Source organism: Canis lupus, chromosome 9 (assembly GCF_048164855.1).
Source record: "Canis lupus baileyi chromosome 9, mCanLup2.hap1, whole genome shotgun sequence".
Taxonomy (NCBI): domain Eukaryota; kingdom Metazoa; phylum Chordata; class Mammalia; order Carnivora; family Canidae; genus Canis; species Canis lupus.
Window position 1 is genome coordinate 16107162 of NC_132846.1, and position 23426 is coordinate 16130587.

General features: G+C 39.5%; 1 long non-coding RNA gene across 1 annotated transcript; it reads left to right on the plus strand.

Annotated features, from left to right (window-relative positions):
* The first annotated feature begins 6608 nt into the window (after positions 1-6608).
* On the plus strand, positions 6609-14502 carry LOC140639835 (uncharacterized). Its single transcript, XR_012036481.1, has 2 exons — positions 6609-6743; positions 8664-14502. It is a non-coding gene; the product is annotated as an uncharacterized lncRNA (long non-coding RNA).
* Positions 14503-23426: the final 8924 nt, after the last annotated feature.

Sequence of the window (23426 nt, forward strand, 5' to 3'; positions counted from 1 at the left end):
TAATCTACATGCAGACCCAGTGAGGGAAGTTTGAGTGGAATCTGAAGCCCATGGTCTACACAGCAGGAGGATGGTAAAACTGAGATTTGAACCCAGGTTTATTTGATTTCACTAAAAGTTGCTGCCTCCTCTTGGGGAGAGAGTAGAGGATAAGAAAAGGACTGGGGAGAAAACCCAAGAATTTGTAGAGTTAAAGGGCTGGCAGTGGGAGCCAGTGAAGGGGAAAAGGGAAGTGATAACTAGTCAAGAATGCCACTGGAAATCCAAAATAGAGTTTCAAGGAGCGGGGGTGGGGTGGGGGGGTGGGGGGTGGGGTGGGAGAACCACAGTATTAACTATTTGAGGCAGGCTAAGGACCTAGAAGTGTCTCTTTGGTTTAGAGACACTCTCTGATCTTTGAATGTCCATTTGATTAAGAAGTGAAATCATAACAAATTTTTGTCCACAGTGATTACCCACAACAGATTCACTGTAAAATAAGAAAGAGAATTACTGTCAATTTTATTCCAAGTTCACCACAGTCAATGTGCTGTTGAGGGAGAAACATCAATTCTGACAAATTGCTCTATTAACACATATACTATATCCGTATATATACATGACTTAGTGATGGCTTTGGAGGCAACTTTTAATCTTAAATTCTGAGCATTGGGACCTGGCACGAAGGTTGAGGGTACACACTTTCCTCGTATATGTGTGTGTGCTGCTGTTTTGGCTGCTAGGGCATGCTTTAATTTGTATGAGCAGGTATACAAGCTAGTGGAGAAATCTAATGAGGACGTTTTAACGTGCAGGTTAAGGCATTTTAGGACATGCAAGGTTATTAGGTGATAAATAAGCACTTACTGGCTTGTGGCCCATACCTGTTTTATATTCACTTCAAAGAAGAAAATTTTCATTAAAAACAAAGCAGTTAAAATGTCAAGGTGCCCATTCTCTTTTTTTCACTCTCCTTTTTACATTACAAAATAAGTGGATTGAGTGAGGCATAAACTGCTGCTAAATAAAGGCTTTTCTTGGCATTCCTTGGAGAAATCCAATCCAAGACCAGTGGTAGAGGGTGATTTACTATATCCACTACACAGACTATTTCTTCTAATTATCAGCATGAATGTAATTACTTACAAGCATCTCAGGCTCCTATGATCATGTCCCTTAGAGCATTTCATCTTTAATGATTTTCCTTGATAGAAAGCCAGTTGGAAGATTTGTTGCATAACATTGCTCAACCAGAAAGAAAAATACGTACTTCTCAGAAGAAAGATCTGTGTGCTTTCTTCTCAATGGTACTTATACTCTGCCAGAATTTGATTAGGAGCTATCTTGGCACAAAGATCACTAATGACCGAGTCAAATAACTTGTATAGATTAAACAATTTCTTGGAAAAAATACAATATAGTATGACATTCCTTTTCCAAGAATATTGAAGTTCAGAATTGTAACCACTTACGGTGAATTGTTAAATCCTCCTACTTACAAGGACAGAGCGAATGAGAGGGAACAGGGTCTTGGGGGAGTTTGTAGATTCTTAGGTGAGGTAGTGTTAAGGGAGGAAGTTTCTTGCCTGGAGGTAAGACAAAAGTGTAAACTCGTACAACAGATTAAGAGTTTTCAAGCTGTGGGGGCACCAGAGTGATGTAGTGGCTGAGTGTCTGCCTTTGGCTCAGGTGGTGATCCTGGTGTCCTGGGTCCGAGGATCAGAGTCCTGCATCGGGCTCCCCATAGGGAGTCTGCTTCTCCCTCTGCCTGTGTCTCTGCCTCTCTCTGTGTGTCTCTCATGAATAAATAAAATCTTTAAAAAAAATAAAAAAGATTTTCGAGCTGTAGGGGACGTGAGAGCATATGTACTCCCCCTCCCTCTAGAAATGAATGGACTACCCAGATAAATTACAGCCCACATGCTTAGTAACTTGGCTCTGGTCACAGTTCCGTTGGTGTTGCAATCTGTGGCCAGGCCTCCGATTCCCTCCCGGTGGTTTTTCCATTGTCACTTCTTTCTCTAGGATTGACAGAAACATTTATAAAAGCCTACATCTGTCTGGCACAGTTGAAAAACATGTTTTAAATATTAGCTTTCTAGGTAACTGAAGTTTGTTCCTTAAGCATCACTTGAATGTTTTTTTAGTGGAATTGGTCATCTTGAAGAGTATGCCGAGCATAATTCAGCTCTTCCTTGAGGAATTAGTATCATTAGAAGCATTAATTATTTTACTGTAATGGAGCAGAGGCCACCGTTGCCCTCTGGAGTAGCTGAGGTGAAAGGACTGTTGCTAGCAGGTGGTGATTCGGCTGCTTCTGCTGTCCTGGTGTTGGTGTGTCCCATCACCATCTCACCACCTCTAGTCCCTCTCCAGCCACAAGCTAGCAGGCTTTCCCAGGCTGCTGGTGCTTCCCTCTTGCTGAAGGTGGTGGAAAGCCTCTGCTGCAGAATAAATTGCAAGATTCTGTGATCACTGTGTAGTCAAGGACTTTAGCTTTCTTTCTGCTTGAAAACTGAGCCCACTAAAGTAAAATACTATTCATAATCTCTATAGCTTTGCGCTTTCTTTGAGATGTTATGTGGTGATTTAAGAAAATTAATTTGGCATTTTCCCCACAGGCCATCTAAGAAGAAGGATTTAAATGTTGAAAATGAGGTGAAAAGAAAATGAGGTGCTTACACAGAGTCCCTTATTTTCCTAAGTTACTCCCGATTACTGGCTCAGTATCTCTCCCACCTCAGGATTGTCTCCTGATCCTGGGAGAGGTTTTGGGCTTTGCCAGTGTTTCTTAAGCTTCAGCATACACCAGATTCACCTGGAGGTCTCTTTAGACCACAGATTACAGGGTCCCACCCTTAGAGTTTCAGATTTAATAGATCTGAGGTGAGCCCCAAGGTGCCACAATTGTAACAAGTTATGGGGGTTGTGCAGGGGATGCACACTTTAAGAGCCACTGAGGAAATCATCATTCTCCATTATTCTCCAGAAAGAAAGGGAGAGCCAAGAGGAACTGAGACTCTGTGGGCTTGCAGGCACCTGCTGTCAGAAGCCATTGTCCAGAGTATTCGTGGAGTCTGCCGTTTGAGACTCTGGTCAACGTCTTCTCTCATATCAGAGAACAGAGTCAATTCCTAATCTTTAATTTGGGAGTATTGAAAACCTGTACTTTTGCTGGTGTCTTCAGTAGCAAATGGGCTTTATTCTTGCTTTCCTATTCCAGAACATTTATTATTTAACTGGATTTTTTTGCATATACATTTCTGGAATTTATTACGTAATTTTCAAAATCAAAGTATAAGCTTCTGACATTCACAGTCACAGAGAACTTAGGTACGTACCTCACAGACCTCATTTTAACTCCAGCTATGTTGATTTTGATTGGTCTCTCTTCCTTACCTGCATGCGTGTGTTCATGTGTGCACAGACACACACATTCTCCATAGGAACTTGGGCTGATACTGCCTAATGAACTCATCCTCAAGAACTTCAACATCCAAAGTATTGACACTGCCAACCTCTTGACCTCAGCACATCCTATGGAAGCATTGCCCCCAAGCCTCTTGTCTGCAATGAGTTCATGATTAAGGACAGTAGCACTTGTCTCTCAACCTCCCTACTCCCAATTCCCCAGTGCCTCTCTGCCTCCTCTGGTTTACTCATGCTGAGCATATCCTAGGAGACTGTGTGGCATATAGAAAGGCCATGGACTTTGGAGTTAAATGCACCCAGGTTTGAATCCTTTCCAATCCTTTCCAAACTCAAGATTTGGATCTTGAGTCTTTACATCTGTTGGATGTGGATGATACCTACATTACAGGGTTGTTGAGAGGGCTAAGATATTGTTGTGATGCAGCTAGCATGTAGCAGATAATTAGCGAATGAGAATTCATCACTCTGCAGACACTTCAGCCACTCACAAGGCTAGTCACACCTTGGATCTTACCTGTCACTCAGATTTGCTCTGCCACTAGGGCCTCAGATCTGGAGATCTTCTCTAGAGCCACCTCCTGACACAGGTAGGCAGAATGGCACGGGGATGCTAGAATCACAGCAAGGCATTGGGGGTGTGAGAGAAGAGGGTAGCAGAGTACCCAGTCTCAGAGCTAGTCCCTCTAGCTCACAGCTAGTACATCTCATGCCATTGTAAGATTAAGGAATTGACTTAGACAATTTTGAAAGTGCCTCCATCTCCAATTCTCTGGAATTGTAGTGTTCTTTTCTTCTGAGACCCTCTATGCCCAACTGAGTCTCTTCATTGTCACCACCATGACCTCCATATCCTCTGTATTTTCTCAGCCTGCCAGCTCTCATCCCAACAAACTTGCTTTCTATCCTGCTTTAACTTCAGTCTTGCCTCCTTTATTTTCCTCCCATAACTCCTCTGTCCTAGCCAAGCCCAACTACCCACCATTTCCTAGGGTTTTTTTTTCATAGCATGCTTTTCTTTTTAATCGAATATGTTATTTTTTTACATCATTTTTTTATCTGTCTCCCATACTAGAATATAAACTCCTTGAAAGCAGAAACTTTTGCTTGTTGCCTTACCCGTGCACCTAGACTAGGGCCTGGTTTTAGAAGGTACATGATAAATTCTTGCTGAGTGGATTCTCAGCCTTCCCTTCATGTTTCCACGTGTATATATTCCTTAGCATCACCCCAGTTTCTGATTCAATATGACAGGGGCAGGAAGTCAGTTAGAAACTTAACAGTACTGTCTTCAGGACGATGTTTTGATCTTAATGGGGTATTTGGCTGACTCTGAGCCCCTCCTTTGGCCATGAGCTGCCTACCAGAGGCAGCTGTCAGGGCTGGTCTGCTGCGCGCCCCCCAGATGATGGTAGGAATGGAACCACTCGCTACCTTCCTGGGGCTCTGTCCCACCAAGACACTGTTTCTTCCCATCAGGCTTGTTGCTGAGATGCCTCAGGCCCCAGGATTCTCTCATTAAAACAACATTAATGTGAGTTCTCTTCAGGGTGGACCAGCTAGCCTCAGGGAGGTGGAAATAAGGAAGAAAGTGTCCTGCTTTCAATTGCATGTCTGATGCTTGACTTCAGACAAATACATTAAAAATATTTTTTCAGAGACTATCACACACAGATGTAGTTTACAAAGAAGCCTGAAGATAGTTTCTGTTTCCTAAGACGTTCCAGTCTAGTTGGAAAGACAAGACTCTCATGAAACCTTTCATTTTATTTCTGAAATATTTTAAAATGTGCTTGCTTCTTTCCATCTCCACAACCCACAGCCAGTACTCTCCATAATCCGGCTCTGCACCCGAGTTCTAGTCATCATCCTCTCTTGCCTGGACTACCTACAGCTTCCTATTTGGTTCCACCATTTCAGGTCTTGCCACATCTGATTTATTCTCTCACAGGAGACTTATTTTTCAAAATCCAAATCCAATCATAGTGCTCTCCTACCGAACTTCCTGCCAGACATTGGATTCAACTGGACACCTTACCTTGACTTCTTTGGAGCTGTCTTTCCCTGTCTACCACCCCTTTCTCATGTCATGGTACTCTCCCTTAACCCACTGTGAGGCAGTCACAACAGACTTTGTCTGATCCCTCAAACTTGGGACATCTTTCCCACTTACAGGCCTATGTGCATGCCCTTGGTCTGCTGGAATTCTCTGCTTCCCCACTGTCTACAAGGCCCTGGTCTTCATAGGACTGACTCTTTTCCTTCTCTGAGAACTCAGCTAAAAATTGAAGTCTCTGTTGTCTGTAAGAGCTTTCTCTGAAACAACTTTCTTGGTCATTGCATTGTGGGGCATTATATGTTTCCTTCATAGACCTTATCACATACTGCCCTGATTACCTATTTATTTGTCTGTCTTTATCACTGGACTGTAAGCTGCCTGAAGTCAGGCATCATGCCCTCTTCAATGTTCTGTTCTTATAACCTCAATACCTGTCAAGCAGAGTGCCTGATATACAGCAAGCCTTCAATAAATTTTTTTTAAGATTTTATTTATTTATCCATGAGAGGGGAGAGAGAGAGAGAGAGAGAGAGAGAGAGAGAGAGAGAGAGGCCGAGACACAGGCAGAGGGAGAAGCAGGCTCCACGCAGGGAGCCTGATGTGGGACTTGATCCTGGGACTCCAGGATCACGCCCTAGGCTGAAGGCAGGTGCTAAACCACTGAGCCACCCAGGGATCCCCTTCAATAAATATTTTAACACTGAACAAATAATGGCAAGGCACCTGGCTGACTCAGTTGGTAAAATGCATGACTCTTGATCTTGAAATTTTAAATTCGAGCCCCATGTCAGGGGTAGAGTTTACTTAAACAGACAAATACATTAAACAAAACTAAACAAATAATGGCTACGAGCTGGACATGATGTTCTGTAGGATGATGCTATCTCTCTACGTAAGGTGGCAGATCACTGAGAGATTTTATTAGTTGTATTTGTGATAACTGTGCTCTGTGCTGATTGTTTTCAGGATACTTTTATACAATTAACATTTAGAACAATTAGATACTTTAAAATTACATGAAATCCTAAAATCAGTTTAAGTGGTATTTTCCGTCAGATATATTTGGATTTGTCAGGTAGCTGGTATTTATCAAACACTCAAATTCATAAAGTGTGTATGTATTGAAATTGTAGTCTCCTTTTCCCGAGAAGAAAGACGATTGGACTTTGAAGGAAATGACATACCTTTCCGATGGGTCCTGCACAGAACTACTTTGTCAGACCCCTTCCAGACAACCTGGGAGCTGAGGGTGGCTCTGTCCTTCAGTTCTTCTCTGGTAAGCAACGGATTGTAGCAGTCTTGCCGGGTGGTTACAAAAGACAGCTTTCTCTGTTGCATCAACTAACAAAAGATGGTTATTTTAAACATGTGCTGTGGACTGCTTAATAAAATCCCCGCTTTATATGGTTGTAGGTCATTGTGCAAACATGCTCTATGTAGGACTGAGTGCAATGTATATTTCTGAAAGAGCAGCTGCCTCTCTTTTCAGCTGACCTGATATTGATTCATCGTCCTTGCTGGATTCAATGGCCTGCTTAGTGGCATCGGAACATGGGCTCGATGCCTGTTGGCAGCTTCAGCTGTCTGGGTGCCTTTCAGTTTTATCCCTTTGATTGTAGAGCAGTTTTGTGTTATTGATAAATTACAGGTATGGTACTCAGAGGGAGGAAAGGGGCAGCTCGGAGTGAATGGCGGTGCCCTTGGGTATGACGCTCACTTGGACTCATCCATTAGACAATCCTATGTAGTGAAAGGTGTGTTTATGGGATTAATTATTAATCACATAACAGGATAGGAGTTACTTGATGGCTAATTATAACAGTGGATGAGCACATAAAAATCATCATAATAAACAATATCATCCCTGTAGGACCCTTCACATGAAATCAGTCCTGCCAGACAAATAATAGTTATTTACATAACATGGAATATTAAAAAAAATAGACCCTAAAAAACCGGCAACCACCAAATAAGCAAAATGGAAGCTAATAAAAATTAGTACCTTAAAAAAAAATCACTGCAAGCTATGTTTTCTGTAATTATACCAAGCCCTAGAGTTTTAACCATGTAATAGTAATTTTTCCGTGTTTTTGCCGTTATTGTCCTTTTGATTTACTTAACTATGTCTAACTTGAACAAACAATGTTAAGTGGGGAAACAGATGCGATTAAATAGCCTGTAATTATGTTTTTAGTCAACTGCTACCATCACAGACTCCTCCTGCTACTCGGACCAGAAAAAAAGTGACCTAACTGATTTCACCAACTGCTTTGCCAGGCCCTGATGCAGAATAGATGGCCTTATTAAGCAATCAAAAAATCAGCCATTACAGAGGAATGGTAATCAGCAGTGTTTATACAGCTCACACGCTAGCCCCACAATACACAATCAGGACCATGAATTCTGCTAATTGGGTACCTTCTGCGTCCAGAGGTGCCTGCAAAGGGAAACAAAAGGGACTCGAAAATTAGTGTTTGTAGCAATTAGTTTCTGTCTAAAGGCTTAGCCCAGTTCAGGGAAACCATGATTCAAACAGGGATTATTATAGCAACTTTGGTATTTAAATGTCTTCTGCCATTATTTGAGATAGGATTTAGCTTGGCGAAACTAATGCAGAATCGTCCTCTTTTTTTTATTTACTTAAAATGATTTTTGTTTTGAACTTCTCAAAAATCAAAAACCATTAAGCCATTTGCTGCTTTAAATTTTCTGGCATTCAGTGTTTTGTTGTTGGTGTTGTTGTTTTTTTTAAACCTATGATCTTGCTCAAGACCAGTTGAAAAGACTGTTAAATACATGTATTGTTGGGGAGCTCCGTTCAGAGGAATAATACAGTGGAGTTTGTTGTGCCATTATTTCACTCAGAATGCTCTGTAGTTTAGTGGGGGAAATACAGGGTATAATTCTTGGTGGAGGAAAAAAGGACAGCAAGTGTTTTATTTATAAATATATGTACAAATTCCCATTCTAAGTAATAGCACTAAACTAGTCCAGAAGGAGAATGTAGGTTCTCTGTGTATATTTTATCTGAGTAAACTAGCAGGGCATTTCCACATGAGCTCCACTGAAAGCCCAATGGATTTTTATAAAATTCATTACAAAAAGCCTTTTGCCCTTTTCTTCCCTTTTAGTCTTTAGCATTTCTGATGTAATAATCAGATAGACAAATCTCTGTGCTTTGCTTCTGTCATTATAGACTCCCTGCTGGAGATGCTAAAAGGGCAAATTAACAGTAGCACAATTCAAGGGACCTCTTCACCTCCCATGGAAAGCATCAGCTGCAGGTTCTTGCTTTCTTGAAGCTCTCCACATGGTTGCAGAAGGATCATAACGACAACGACGACGAAAACAACAACAACGAAAGATAAGGAGAGGAAAGGAAAAACCTTATGATTAAGAAGACTGAGGAAATATTTGATGTTTCATTTTCTGTGATTTATTTTTTTAACTTTAGATTTTTAAAAAGATTTTATTTATTTATTCATGAGAGACACAGAGAGAGACAGAGACATAAGCAGAGGGAGAAGCAGGCTCCCTGTGGGGAGCCTGATGTAGGACTCGATTCAGGACCCAGGGATCACCACCTGAGCCAAAGGCAGATGCTCAGCCCCGAGCCACCCAGGTGCCCTCCTTCTCCATGATTTGAAGGCTATATGAGCAAATGACAGTTTGTCTTTTTAAAATTTATTAATAATTTGCTCTCTTTAATTACTTAAATGACGGTTAATCAATGTGTCAATAAGTATAGTACAATTTTTATTATTAACACCAAATTTTACACTATTGAGACAGAAATTCTAGAAAGAATCATTGGTACTTTGGAGACAATCAGAATGATAAGTGTGATAGTTTTAGAGACACTGTGACAACATTTTACTCCTGACTGATTACATTACATATTGATATTAGTGAGCATCAGTATGTAGTGCAATCAGTCAGGAGAAAATGAGTGAAATGTGAACTAATGAGAGCTAATTGTATCATATAATAGCAAGGACACAGAATTCTATCAATTAAATTAGTTTGAGATGAAACAAATATGAATATAATAATGTTTATAATAATGAGGCAATTAGAGCTAATGAAATAAATGTTAATAAAGAGTAGGATCCCTAGCCCATTTCTGCCCTTCTCCTCCTGATTCCTTTAAACTTTGGGTTTTGTTATATTCACTGGATCCTTTTCAGTCATTGATGCTCTGTGTTGGAGACGATGGGATGGAAAATATAAATCTTCACAGTCTTCATGTTTCTTGATCTCACTCTTTCAGAAGGCTCCTCATGGTCTGGCACACTTCTTGCCAAGGTACTCATCCCTGATGAATAAATCATGTCTTGTTCCAAGGTACTTTTGCTTTCATCTGCTGTCTTTTCTTGATCTGGGATAGAAAACTGGCACTTGTCATAAGTGTGGATCTTTTCCTTCTCCGTATATTGGAGAGCTGACGGCCCAGGTCCATTGCTTCTCCATTGTGTAATCCAACTGGATTCTGCTTAGTAGCTGCTTCCGTGGTGTCCTTACATCTTTGACATCCATTCCACTTAATTCCCTGATATAAAGAGTCACAACTGTGATGGCAAAGCCAGTTTCTTAGATACCTGGTTGAGAATGTACTCTCTTGGAGAAAATATACGCATTATCTCACACAAGAGATGATTTTGGAGACCTAACTTTAGTATGGTAGATTATTGGCATTCGTGAAAATTTTAAATTTTTAAAAGATTTTATTTATTCATGAGAGACACAGAGAGAGGCAAAGACATAGGCAGAGGGAGAAGCAGGCTCCCTGTTGGGTACCTGATGTAGGACTCGATCCCAGGACCCAGGGATCACCACCAGACTCATATTCTGTATTGCAATTTAGATTTGAGCCTAATATTCTATATTGCTGAGCACCTCATAGGGCAGTTCCTCACTGGGGAAGATGAAGCAGCAGTATATTTTCATCAACTTGGAAACTCATCCATTTAGCTAAAAAGACTATCTCCGAAGGATTTATACAAATTAATGGATTAAGAAAAAAGTACTTTTTTGTGTTTGGCTATTATGTTATGAAGATTGCATGAGTAATTAAAGGGAAAAATTTTAGATTTTAGAAATTTCCACTTGATTATTTGGATATTACTTTGGGTATTGCACTTGTAGTTGTCCTCAGTTTAGGCTAGGGCTAGTTAGTGTTGATGAATGATATTTGACTTCAAAGTTGGTAGAACTTTGTGCTGTGAAAGTTTCAACCAACTTTCTCATTTGGCTACCATGGTTGTTGTTGTTGTTGTTTTTTTTATCATGTATATCATGCGTGTTTTTGCTTTTGTTTTTGTATCACGTTAAAAAGACATCAGAATGAGCCGTGAGTTAATGTTTCACTTGTAAAAGGTTATGGATTACCCTCAGCTGGTTTCTCAGGCTGACACAGTGTTCATGATTAGAAGAATGAAAACAAACATGAATTGAAAATGTCACTAACCTTTATTGGGCCCTGAGAATCCCAGAGCCTGCATGACAGGAGGTTTTCCTGTTTTCAACAGTATAAAGAAGATTGAAACAAAACAGCACGGATCTTGGCTATTTACATCTTTTAATGAATGCTCTTCACGTTTGGGTTCCTTTGTCCGTCTCCCAGTTTTCAAGGGTTTAGCTGTGAAAAGTGTGGATGGTATCACATACTCTTCTAAACCACGGAGCAGACATCTGTCTAGGATGCTTTTTCCTCCAAATTATGCTCAGTGTAAAGGGCATCTATACAGTTGTGCATGTATAAGGTCACCGATTATCTATTCTCAATGTTCCTCAGTACTGAGTTGGAAAGTATTTTCAGATATACTGTAAGTAAAGCTGTGCGTTTAAGTGCATGTGTGGTGAAGGGATATTTAAGATGAGATCTAACATCTTGCCGTGATGGGCCCATTAGATTTGATTTTGATAGTGCTGTCTTTGAAAACCTTTTGTGATTGGTGAACAAATACGTTCATTCACACAGGTCCCAGACCCTCGTTGGACTAGAGGGAAGTAAAACAAACTTAAAACAGTCTGTTTATATGAGCTGTAGAGAGTTTAGAGATTAAACTGTGATCTAGGAGATAGCACATCTGACCAGCTTTCAGTTTCTATTTAGATTCACTGTCATTCTTTCTTTATAGTGACTTGGGATTGGTTGTTCTTGGCCTAAATATGAACAGCCATGCAGTAACTGAAATGTTAGTCTGTTTCTTTCCCCCTTAATTTCTCTTACTCCTGCTGCTTGATATGGCTGTCATACCTTGTGACAAATTGTGCTATACTTTGCACCGATTTTGTAGGTAATTTGTAGGAAAATACTCAATAAAGATCACTAGGGAAATCTCAAAATAAAACATATCCCTTCATCTGAACTGTACATATATAGTGGAAGAGAAATTTTAGACTTTTACAAATTCATTTACCCGTTCCTGAAATAAGATGAGTTCTATGGACCCATGCTTAGTCCTAAATACTACTATGTCAAGGTGAACTCTGCTCTATGTGGATTTAAAGACGTTCTTTGGTAGAGTGTAAGTATTTGGGAAACAAACCTGTGCCTTTTTATTCTCACTTTATCTAATTATATATTGTTCTTTTAATACAGAATTTTTTTTGCATTTTAAAAAGTCAAAGGAGGGATCCCTGGGTGGCGCAGCGGTTTGGCACCTGCCTTTGGCCCAGGGCGCGATCCTGGAGACCCGGGATCGAATCCCACGTCGGGCTCCCGGTGCATGGAGCCTGCTTCTCCCTCTGCCTGTGTCTCTGCCTCATTCTCTCTCTCTCTGTGACTATCACAAATAAATAAAAATTAAAAAAATAAAATAAAATAAAAATAAAAGATCAAAGGATTCTTTTGGCCAGAAAGCATTTCCACTTAAAAATATGGAGCATTTTCTATTTGTATTTAAAAGTAGCCTTAAGGGCAGCCCGGGTGGCTCAGCAGATTGCCGCTGCCTTCAGCCCAGGGCGTGATCCCTGGGTGCCGGGATCGAGTCCCACGTCGGGCTCCCTGCGGAGCCTGCTTCTCCCTCTGCCTGTGTCTCTGCCTCTCTCTCTGTGTGTCTCTTTCTCTCTGTGTCTCTCATGAGTAAATAAATAAAATCTTAAAAAAAAATAAAAGTAGCCTTAGTAAAATTATATCTAATTAATAATGTGATAAGATAAAATGTACCCCCAAAGACTGAGCATTAAGACCAACTTTATTTTTAAGCATGAAGTTAAGAAACTTACTTGATGGGTTGAAAGTTAGTATTTGTGATGTTACTTTTTACTCCAAAGTGATACTTTTGTTATTTCTATTTCATATTCTATTTCATAACAGTAAAGTAGGCTTTTTAAACTCAAAATCATATTTCCCATCTGGAAAAATGTTTAGTTTTTTTTTAGATGAGACAAGTTAATCAGGTTTCAATTTAAAGGATAGTAGATCTGGAACTGGGCTCTAGTTTTAACCCTGTGCCTGATGACTTGTGTAAGTTTGAGAGTCACATAAATTTTCTTTATTCAAAATTCTTTTTTATTGGATTGTTTCTCCCCTCAGCCCCCGTAGCAGTCAGAATAGTCTAGGTTACACTGCAGTTACAAAAAAGTCCTAAATCCTAGTAGTTTGAAAAAACAAAGGTTTAATTCTCATTCCCATAGTTAGTAAGGCGCAGTTGCAAGCAGTGTTACGTCATTGTTGTTCTTGCCCTAATACTAGAATGATGGAGCAGCCTCTGTCTGGAACATTGGCCATTGTCAAGGCAGAGGGAAAAGAGAATGTGAGGGAGCACATACTAGTTCTTAACTACTACTAACTAGTTCTAACTACTACTACTTAACTACTAGTTCTTCTACTAACACTATTGGCCGAAGCAGGCCAATCTAGCTTCAAGTATCAGAGAAGTACAATTCCACCGCTTCACTGAAGGAGGAGACACTGCTGCCTATCAATAGCCTTAAGACTACCATATACTCTCCTCATCCACTACCCTACCTTTATTTACTTATCACATTTTAAAATAATATACTGAAAAATTATTAAAATTAGAGAAAACTCCTCACAATCCTATGACCCTTACACATCAAACTTTTATTTTGGGGCACCTGGGTGGCTCTGTTGGTTAGCACCTGCCTTCAGCCCAGGTCAAGATCCCAGGGTCCTGGATGGAGCCCCGCCTTTCAGCTCCCTGCTCAGTGGGGAGCCTGATTGTCCCTCTGCTCCTCCCCCTGCTCCTGCTCTCTCTGGCTCTCTCTCAAATAAATAAATGAAATCTTTAACAACAATGAAAAAAATCATTTTACTTGTTCAAGTTTATATAAATGCCTTGTCAATGTATATAATCTTTATGTAGTTATATTGATTTCTTCCTGTTTGTGTTGGTTAGACAAAGTCACAAATGACTCTAAATGCTTGTGTTATCTAGGAGGTTTGTTTTAAATATTATGTTGCAATGGGTTTCTAACCTCTCTATGGTTATAATATCTTAGTTTTAATTTTGAATAATGAAATTAATATAAAAGAGAAGTTGGAGATAGATGTATAAGATGATAAAATGTATGTGGAATATCTTGAACTACTTTACAGATGATTCCATAGTAGTTAAAAATATCTTCATGGGTATGAGTGTTACAATAGACCCAGATAGTTTTAAAAAGAATCTGATGTGGGCTTGTTTTCCTAAAATTTCAGTTAAATTATATTATTTTCAATATAAAACCTTATATTTAGGTTCTTTTATTTGGAATTGTGGAAGGGGATTACAGGGTTTAATTTCTGCAGGTCAAAAAAAAAAAAAAAATTTCTGCAGAGTTGTCCAAAGCCAGGATTCTGTGAGGAGTAAAGTCAATGAATGAAAAGGTGCATATATGAGAAATCTTATTGTGTAAAACTTCCAATTTAAAACTTTAATTTTCAAAGTGTGATCATGAAGTGGTACGTAGGCTGATTTTCTTTAGTATTAATGTTTGTAATATTATTCTGCTGAAACCTTTGTTTTTTGTTATGGATAAAACATTTATTTGTGATAGGTAAAATAAAGCTCATTGGGGTCTTATCAGTAGCAATGCCATTTTTTTGCCTTTCAGCTCCTTCTGGAGAAGTTTGAAGTAACACTAATCATGAGTGGGTTTGAGTGGTCCAAGCAACATATACCCAAATGAAGTGGTCTTCGGATGGAAGAAGTCTCTGGAAGTTTGGTAACCATTGATTTGCACATATAAGTGCCCCTTCTTAAGAAAAATTTTAGGTGCTGCGTCCCCAGTACCTAGAACAGTACCTGGTACCTAGCAGACATTTAATAAGTATTTGTTGAACAGGTGAATATCTAAAGGTTGAAGCTAGAAACTTTCCTTACTTCATGCAGAAGCTAAGAGATTTTTGTTTTAGTGTGATACTTTAGTCAGATCAATGTCCAGTGTCAGCATCCTTGGGGAGTCACTGCCCTAGACAAATTTTTGCCTAGAAAGATGTTAAAATGGAAAAATAGGGGCTCCTGTGTGGCTCAGTCAGTTAAATGTCTGCCTTGGGCTCAGGTCATGATCCCAGAGTCCTGGGGTTGAGCCCTGCATCACACTCCCTGTTAAGTGGAGAGCCCGCTTCTCCCTCTCCCTCTGCCACCTCCCTGCATGTACTCTCTCTATTGCTCTCTGTCAAATAAATAAATAAAATATAAATAAATAAATAAATAAACAAACAAACAAACAAAATGAAAAAATAGAGGATTTTCAAGGATAAGTTTGTGCAGTGATAAACAGTCTTTAAAAATATTTCATTGTCCATATCCATTCGGGTGGATATTATTTTAAACACTCACAGAAAATAACAAATGTTGGCAAGAATTTAGAGAAACTGAAACACTTGTTTCAGTTAGTAGAAATATAAAATGGTATAGCCACTGTGGAATATGGTACTGTGATTCCTTTAAAAATTAAACATAGAATTGCCATATGATTAATCAATTCCACTTCTGGGTATATTCCAAAAAAGAATTGAAAGAAGGGACTCAAACAGATAATCTGTACACATATCTTTTTTTAAAGATTTTATTTATTTATTCATGAGAGACACAGGCAGAGAGAGAAGCAAGCTCCCTGCAGGAAGCCCAATGTGGGACTCGATCCTGGGACTCCGGGATCAGGCCCTGAACTAAAGGCAGACGCTCAATTACTGAGCCACCCAGGCATCCCTGTACATATATCTTCATAGGAGCATTATTCATAACAGCTGGAAGATGGAAGCAATCCAAGTGTCCGCTGCTGGGTGAATGGATAAGCAAAATGTGGTATAGACACACAATGGAATACTATTCAGCTTTAAAGAGGAAGGAACTTCTGACACCTGCTGCAACACAGATGAATCTTGAAGACATTATGCTATGTGAAATAAGCCAGTTACAAAAGGATAAATCCCGTATGATTCTCTCATATGAGCTATTAGAATAGTCACATTGATAGAGACAGGAAGTAGAAAGATGAGAGCCGGGTGCTGGGAAAGGCAGGAAGAGAATTATTGTTAAATGGGTACAGAGCTTCATTTTGGGAAGGTGAAGTGGGGGAGATGGGTGGTGGCAAGGGTTGACAGCAACGTGCACGTATTCAATGACACTGAATTGTACACTTAAAATTGTTAAAACGATAGAATGTTGTGTATATTTTTTTCACAATATTTCGTTTCATTGTTAAGTTTGCCACTGACTCCATGTGGGTAAATCCAACAATCAGTTCTTAGTTTTCACCATCCTGGGCCCCACAGTATCATTTGACACAGATGATATTCCCCATTTCTTGAAATACATTCTTCATTGGGTTTCCAATGAATCACAGTGTGTTGGTTTTGTTGTTGTTTCTTTTTGTTCCCTGTCTCACTGGGTAGTCCTTCCCAGTTTTATTTGCCGTGTCATTTTACAGACACTGCATGTTTGAGTGCGCCTTCTCTCTGTGTCTAAACTTGCTCTGTAGGTGGTCTCGTGACTCAAAATATCATCCAAATGCAGATGGCCTAAATTTATATTTTCAGCCTCTGCTTTTCCCTTGATGTTCAGATGCACGTAGATATATTTTTAAAGATTTTTATTTATTTGTTAGAGAGAGAGAGAGAGAGAGAGAGAGAGAGCACAAGCAGGGGGAGCGGTAGGCAGAGGGAGAAGCTGAGCTGAGCAGAGAGCCCAACGTGGGGCTCCATCCCTGGACCCCAGTGGGATCATGACCTGAGCCGAAGGCAGACGCTTAACCCACTGAGCCACCCAGGTGCACCCAGGCTCATGTAGATATTTTTAAAATAACGCATTTGTTTAGATGTCGATAGGCATTTCAAATTTAACCTATAAACAAAGCTTGATTGTTGTTCTGCCTCCTAATCCTGCTTTCCACTCATTGTTCACCATTTCTGAAAATGGCAGAACACTTCACTTGGTTGACAAACTTTGGTATTTTTCTTGGCTCTCCTCTTGCTTTATACCCTGTATCTAATCCACTGACAAATCTTGTTGGTAGTTCCACCTTCAAAATAAATCTCGGATCTGACTGCTTGTGACCATTTGTCCTTCTGGAACCCTGTCCGAGCCACCACTGTCTTCCTCCTGGACCATTACAGTGGCCTCTCAACTCATTTCCCTGTTTCCACTCTTATCACTACTCCCTTCCCCAAGTCTAGTCTCTACCTAGGATCCCTAGTTCTCCTTTAAAAATCTAAGTCTGATCATGACAAATGCTCTGATTCTCCTAATCTCACTTAGAGAAAACTTTAGGAACAAAGAATCTGATTCTCTTAGCAAAATATATAGGCATTCTTTTGTCAAGCAGAATTCTTGGGTTTGCTGTGCAACCCTTGCAGCCCATGTATAATGATTCTCTGTGATCCAGAATTTACGGAGAATGGTCATCTTGCCAATAAATGGTTTCTTGCTCTCCTTTCCTTGGGTCATGCATTTCTTTTAAGTGGCCTAGTCATGTGGTGATGATAGAGCTAGTAAGAAAATCACACCCTCTTCTCTTATCTTTCATGATTTTCAACCTAGTGCCAAGATTTGAATAGGAGTAAGCAGACGTTTATAGTCACTTTGAGCTTACTGCTGTCAAGTTAAATGGTAAATTAATACACTGTCTTGCTTGTTTTGCCAATGATTTTTTAAAATGATGTTTTTAAGTGTTCTTTTAGTAGGTCCTTTTGAGCCCTCAGTGTTTTGGTTAAGACCAGTTTACATCATGGTCCATCACTGACTTGCATTTTCTATCCAGATTCCTAAGAGTGAGCCTGGGTCATCATGGTCTCTGTTTCTCTTACCTTCTGAGGGCCTTAAACATCTGAGAGATGGGGTAGCAACATCTCAGCTAGGGCCATTGAAAATGACCCTTCTCAAGTTATTTCCTGGGTTGACACTTAAGATGTTCTCCGCATATTTCTAGTATTTGATTCCAGTTTGTTTTAAGTGTCCTTTATAGTTGGACATACGTCTTATGATTAAAGAAAATAGTTGTTTTGTAGCATGTGGGGACAAGTCACTTAACTACCCCTAGCCAAGCATGGTGCCTTAATGATGTGGACAGGGAACTGAGACTCCTTTGGACTCCTTTTGAGAATATGCCCCACGTAGCCTAATAAGTTAGTTATCTGCTTATTAAACCTGCGAGAAGCAAAGACTATAATTTTTCTGATACTTAACAGAGTGGCTTCAGAGCAAATCCAATGATATTTTTCTTGTGTCCGAGCTGATATTTCAGCTATTTGACAGAGCAGTGTCTCCTGATTTGTCCAGGTTGTATTTCAGAGAAATGCTCTTTTTCTTTGTAAGCTGTAAACTGGATTCCATAAAGCACAGAAAGCACTGACCTAGTTTTTCTTTGAGCTCTTGTGACCTTGAAGATGAATTTTAGCGATGTGGGAGCAAAGTGTGACAGCATCTGTAGAGGGAAAGGCATAGCTGGCAGCTTTCGAATTGGCTTCTGGGAGTGTCCCAATGTCTCAGTCTGACTCACAAGATGCCTTCCACTGTTCTGAAGCTTACAGCACCTTTAAATGGTGCTAGTTATTTGAATATTGCTTGACTCCTTCCAACCCCTTTAGGTCTTGGAAAAAAAAGAAAAGATATGATTTTATTGGTGGTGAGGGTGGCTAAGTACACACCACTGGAAACTGACGTTTTCTATTTTCTCAGCCCAGGCAAGCCATTAACGAGCAAGCTTTCCATGTGCTTTTCCCCAAATTTAACCTGGTGGGACCGTGCTTGGTCCCAACTAAGTAGTTTGTGTTATGCCCTGATATTCTGGGAAAAGGAAAAAATATTCCAACAAGGAATCCAAATATGGTACCGAGTTGCTTAGACTAGCCCTAGGGTATGCTAACTGTAACCCTAAATTTAGGCATATCCTGGAACGATATGGCACTTTGTTGGTAATTTTGTGATGCTTATGCTTTTTTATGCCTTTTCTGGCCTATGCAAATACGCACTGGACTGAATCTAGCTTTGTGTGCTTCCATTATTTTATCAGTGACAATTAACTCAGAGTTTTACTCTGAATATTATGAGGAATTCCCCTTGCTATTCTTGCTTGAAAAGGCCTTTATTATCTATTATTATTTATTATTAAAACTAGAATTCTAGTTTTATTATTTCCTTTCATTCACCCATAAATTTTGGTGAACAGCCTCTATGTACCAACCACTGGGCTAGTTGCTGGTTTGCAAATGATGTCTGCACTCATGGAGCTTACAGTCTATTGGGAAAACATACAATATGCAATTATATGTATAATTATTTGATTCGCCTTATGAGGGGTCCTTCATGTGTTGGTTTAGATTTCACTTTTTAAAAAAATGTTTTTCTCTGTTGTGTTCTCAATTACTTTCAAAAGAAACAGATTTTCTTTTAAATTATAAATAGAAATCCTATTCTATTCGAGTAAGGTTTATACATTTAAGTTTGGCTTTTGATAAAATTCAGCTACACTGACTGTACTTAACATGCTGTTGGAAATAAATATTAGAGATTTGGTGATATGATAAAACTTGACAACTATTTGGTACTTCTTTCTAATTGGAAAATACTCTTAGTTATTAATAAGCATTTATTGAGGGATTTATTTGTGCATGTCACTGTGCTAGGGGATGCAGTGTAGCAGATGCATAAATATATCTGCAAAATGCTTCATATATAATTAGTGATATAAAACATGTAAAAAATCACCATAATATAAGATAATCTGTGGTTAATGTCTTCAGCACTATAAAAAGAACAATAAGAGATCGCAGGAAAGAGAGGTTTGCATTTGATTACATGAGTGATTGAAGAAGCTTTATGAAGGGGGTTATGTTTCAATTAGTTTTGAAGGATAGGCAGATTTAACTTTAAAAATCTAGTTATGATAGCTCATTTTTTTGACAGCTCATTTTTTATAAACTTTGAATTTATATAAAGTCATAAAGAAGAAAACAAAGAGCACAGCCAAACCCCTCCCAGGAAGCCTGAGGACTAACAACACTCTTCCCCTTTTGTCCTCTGTCCCCAGTGGGGTTGGCCATGGGTCATTTCACCCATCTTCCACCCCAATAGAACTGGCAGTTCCGGAATGGTTCCCTGCCTGAGTTGAGGAGTGGTGATCTGTTTTGTTGGAGCATTACCAAGCTGCCAGGCATACCTGAGGAAGAAAACGGATGGCTCAGCTGTAGACAGTGCCAAGGGTTGGGCTGGGGAGGGTGGGTGACCAGCATTTCTACCATGTGGTACACCAAAAGGACCCGAAAGTATCTCTTGGATCAGATGGACATTACAGAGGGTCACTGGACGTAAGTTGGCTCACTGCTTCCCAAACACTCCTGGGGGCTGTTAGCTGAGCAAAGGAACCTCAAGGCAAAAGGCCGTGGGCAGGCTGCTGAGGCAGGGCCTGCCAGAGGATGGCCAAGTCAGACCTCAGACAGATCTCACCATGACACAGCACTGTGCAGTGTGTAGAGCCTCCAAAATTCCAGGAGCACACCTCTCACAAGAGCTGGCATTTGAATCCAACCACAGAGGGTAGCACTGCAATCCAGTGAGAACAGTGACAACCAATACAAAAAGGAAAGGGGTTCATTTCCTCTGTCCTCCTTGCCCCACACAGCAAAGTCAGCACTTGGAAGAGCTAGCTGGTAGAGGGTGGTGCACAACTTCTCCCAACCAGGCTTCCAGAACTGAGTCCAGCCAGCACTAGGGAAAAAGGGACAGAGAGGGATGGCAAAAGGTGTCTGGTGAAAAAAAAAAAAAAGGTGTCTGGTGGAAGGAAGGTCTTAACATAGAAAGGAGAATGGAGTTTTACAAAGAACGGGGAGTCTTGAGAACTGGAATAAGAGTGTTGCTAATACTTGAAAGCAAGTGAACGTTTAGGGGAACTGGGCATAACCCAGTTGTCATTGGATGAGCACAGCAACTAGGGCAAAATGGTGTGGGACAGAGCACTTCACAAAGCAACCTGGGGTGAAGGAAGCTGGGAGAGGAAGGGGGAAGAGTGAGAGGGGGAAGGGGAACTGGGAAGTAGAAAGGAAATAAGACCGCTTAGAGGTTACTGGTCATAGGGCCAAGCAGGGGTACAAGCCTTAACCTTATGGTTCTCTGTACTCTGATGTGGGTGGGAAAAACTCTAACACAAAGTTTAAAAATATTGGCCTTACCTTATTTTAAAAACCTGGTGTTTAGATCACTTTATGTTTGGATATATTCTATCGATTTTTTATTTTCCTGTTTTGTTTGCAATTTTTAAAGCATCATGTTTTTTTTAAAGATTTTTTAAAAGATTTTTTATTTAAAAAATAAAATAAATATTATTTATTTACTTATTAGAGAGAGAGAGAGAGAGAGAGACAGGCAGAGGGAGAAGCAGGCTCCATGCCTGGAGCCTGATGCGGGACTTGATCCCGGGACTCCAGATTCACGCCTTGGGCCAAAGGCAGGCTGTAAACCGCCTGAACCACCCAGGTGTCCCAAGATTTTTATTTATTTATTCATGAAAGACACAAAGAGAGAGAGAGAGGCAGAGACACAGGCAGAGGGAGAAGCAGGCTCCATGCAGGAAGCCCGATGTGGGACTTGATCCCAGGACCCCAGGATCACAACCTGAGCCAAAGACAGATGCTCAACCACTGAGCCACCCAGGTGCCTCTTACATTATTGATTTTAATCTCTATTTTGTCACTCTTAATATTCTTCCTTACAAAGTGTTTTTTACTGCAAATTTTGATCATGTAAGGAATAACTTATAAACAAAATTGAATGGATATCCTTTCACCATTCTCCCTGGAATCAAAATTCCCTACTTCTATCTTGTGTCCCCCAGTGCTCCCACTCTCCTTTTAGCTTCTAAAAATTATTTAGGTTAAAAGTATTTCCTAAATACTCTGCTAATCTTATTGGACAGATCACACATTTGATTTGCTAAATGTTGTGACTTCTTGTCAGAGAAGAGACAACTGATCTCTGCATATTTTCTAAAATATGCAGTCCTGCCACATCTCCTATGGCAGTGTGTCAGTATATAATAGTTTCGTGTATCTTGGACTCAAATATCTGGTCTGATCCTGGTTTTGTTGAAACCCATTGTGATGCTATTCTGACTATAGTCAGTTCTTAATTATTTGCAATAAAAGAAGTCTAAAAGTGAGTTTAAAAATAATTATTATAAAAAATAATTATTATTCTTGCATTTCGATACAAGTGTTTGTGCTCATATGGTTACATCTAATATTCTCTTCAAGTCATTCTAAAGAGACCTGCCTCAAGATACTCAGAAAATTCTCTCTTGCATTTTTTCATACTGTTTGTTTCTTCCTAATACTTTGCTGTCTCTATACTGAAGAAGTGGTTCTGTGTTTTTTGAAACCTTCTTTGAAACAAAAATAATTTTTCTGTTTAAAAAATTTCCGTTAAGGTTATAGAAGACAAACAAAGAAAAGCTAAACTAAAATCTCAGCAAAACAATTAAGTATAAAACCTTAGATGAAGAAAATGAGATTTACTTGGAACATCTCTACACAGGGCAACCTTGGTTCTTAAAATGTTCCTGAAGCCTGGCTCAGTCAGTTAAGCATCTGCCTTTGGCTCAGGTCATCATCCCAGGGCCCTGGGATGGAGAGTATGGGGCTCCCTGCTTGGAGGGAAGCCTGCTTCTACCTCTCCCATTGTTCCTCCCCACCGTTTGTGCTCTTTTTCAAATAAATAAATAAATAAATAAATAAATAAATAAATAAATAATCTTAAAAAAATTTTTTTAAAGTTGCTGAAGACCTATCTAGCATGGTTAGACCTTTTGAAAAAAATATAAATCCATCTCCTACAAGAAACTAAATCTGCGTACATGTGCATAAGGGTTGATTTATTCAAGGGCTTAGTATACTAAGTTCAGTTTTTTAGTGGTAGAGTCTTATTAACCAAACTTTTGACAGTTGTACAGATACAGTATTTTATTAATCTGCAATAAGAAAAATCTAAGGGAAAGGGAGCGCTACCTGTAGAGCTACCTCAAAAGGCACCCCAAGTATTCCTTTTCCTGTGTTCCATACAAACCAACAAGTTCATTCTTTAAGGATATTATATATTGATTAGCTTAAAGTCAGGTTTTAATTCTTCCTATTTCTGGCCTAGGAAATGTTTAGCCTTGATAATACCACTTAGGTATATATGATTCTTATGTACTGATTTTTAGTTAAATTTCAAGAATCTTAATTATGATCTTAAGTATAGCCTACAAAGAAAAAATTATTACATTATGCTTTGCGATAATATATAAAATAACATACATTATTTTATTTGGTCTAAGATGCTAAGTGGAAAACTGTGTAAAAATTATGAATATATGTGTGCATATATACACACCACACAGATACATTTTTTTTTGCTCATTAAGATAAATGCTTTTAAACTGCCTTGATTGGGGTGTTTTGCAGTCTGTTTTTGACAAGTTGAGTTGAGTAAAAGATCCCGGAAACCACTTGTTGAGAACATTAACAGGTAAT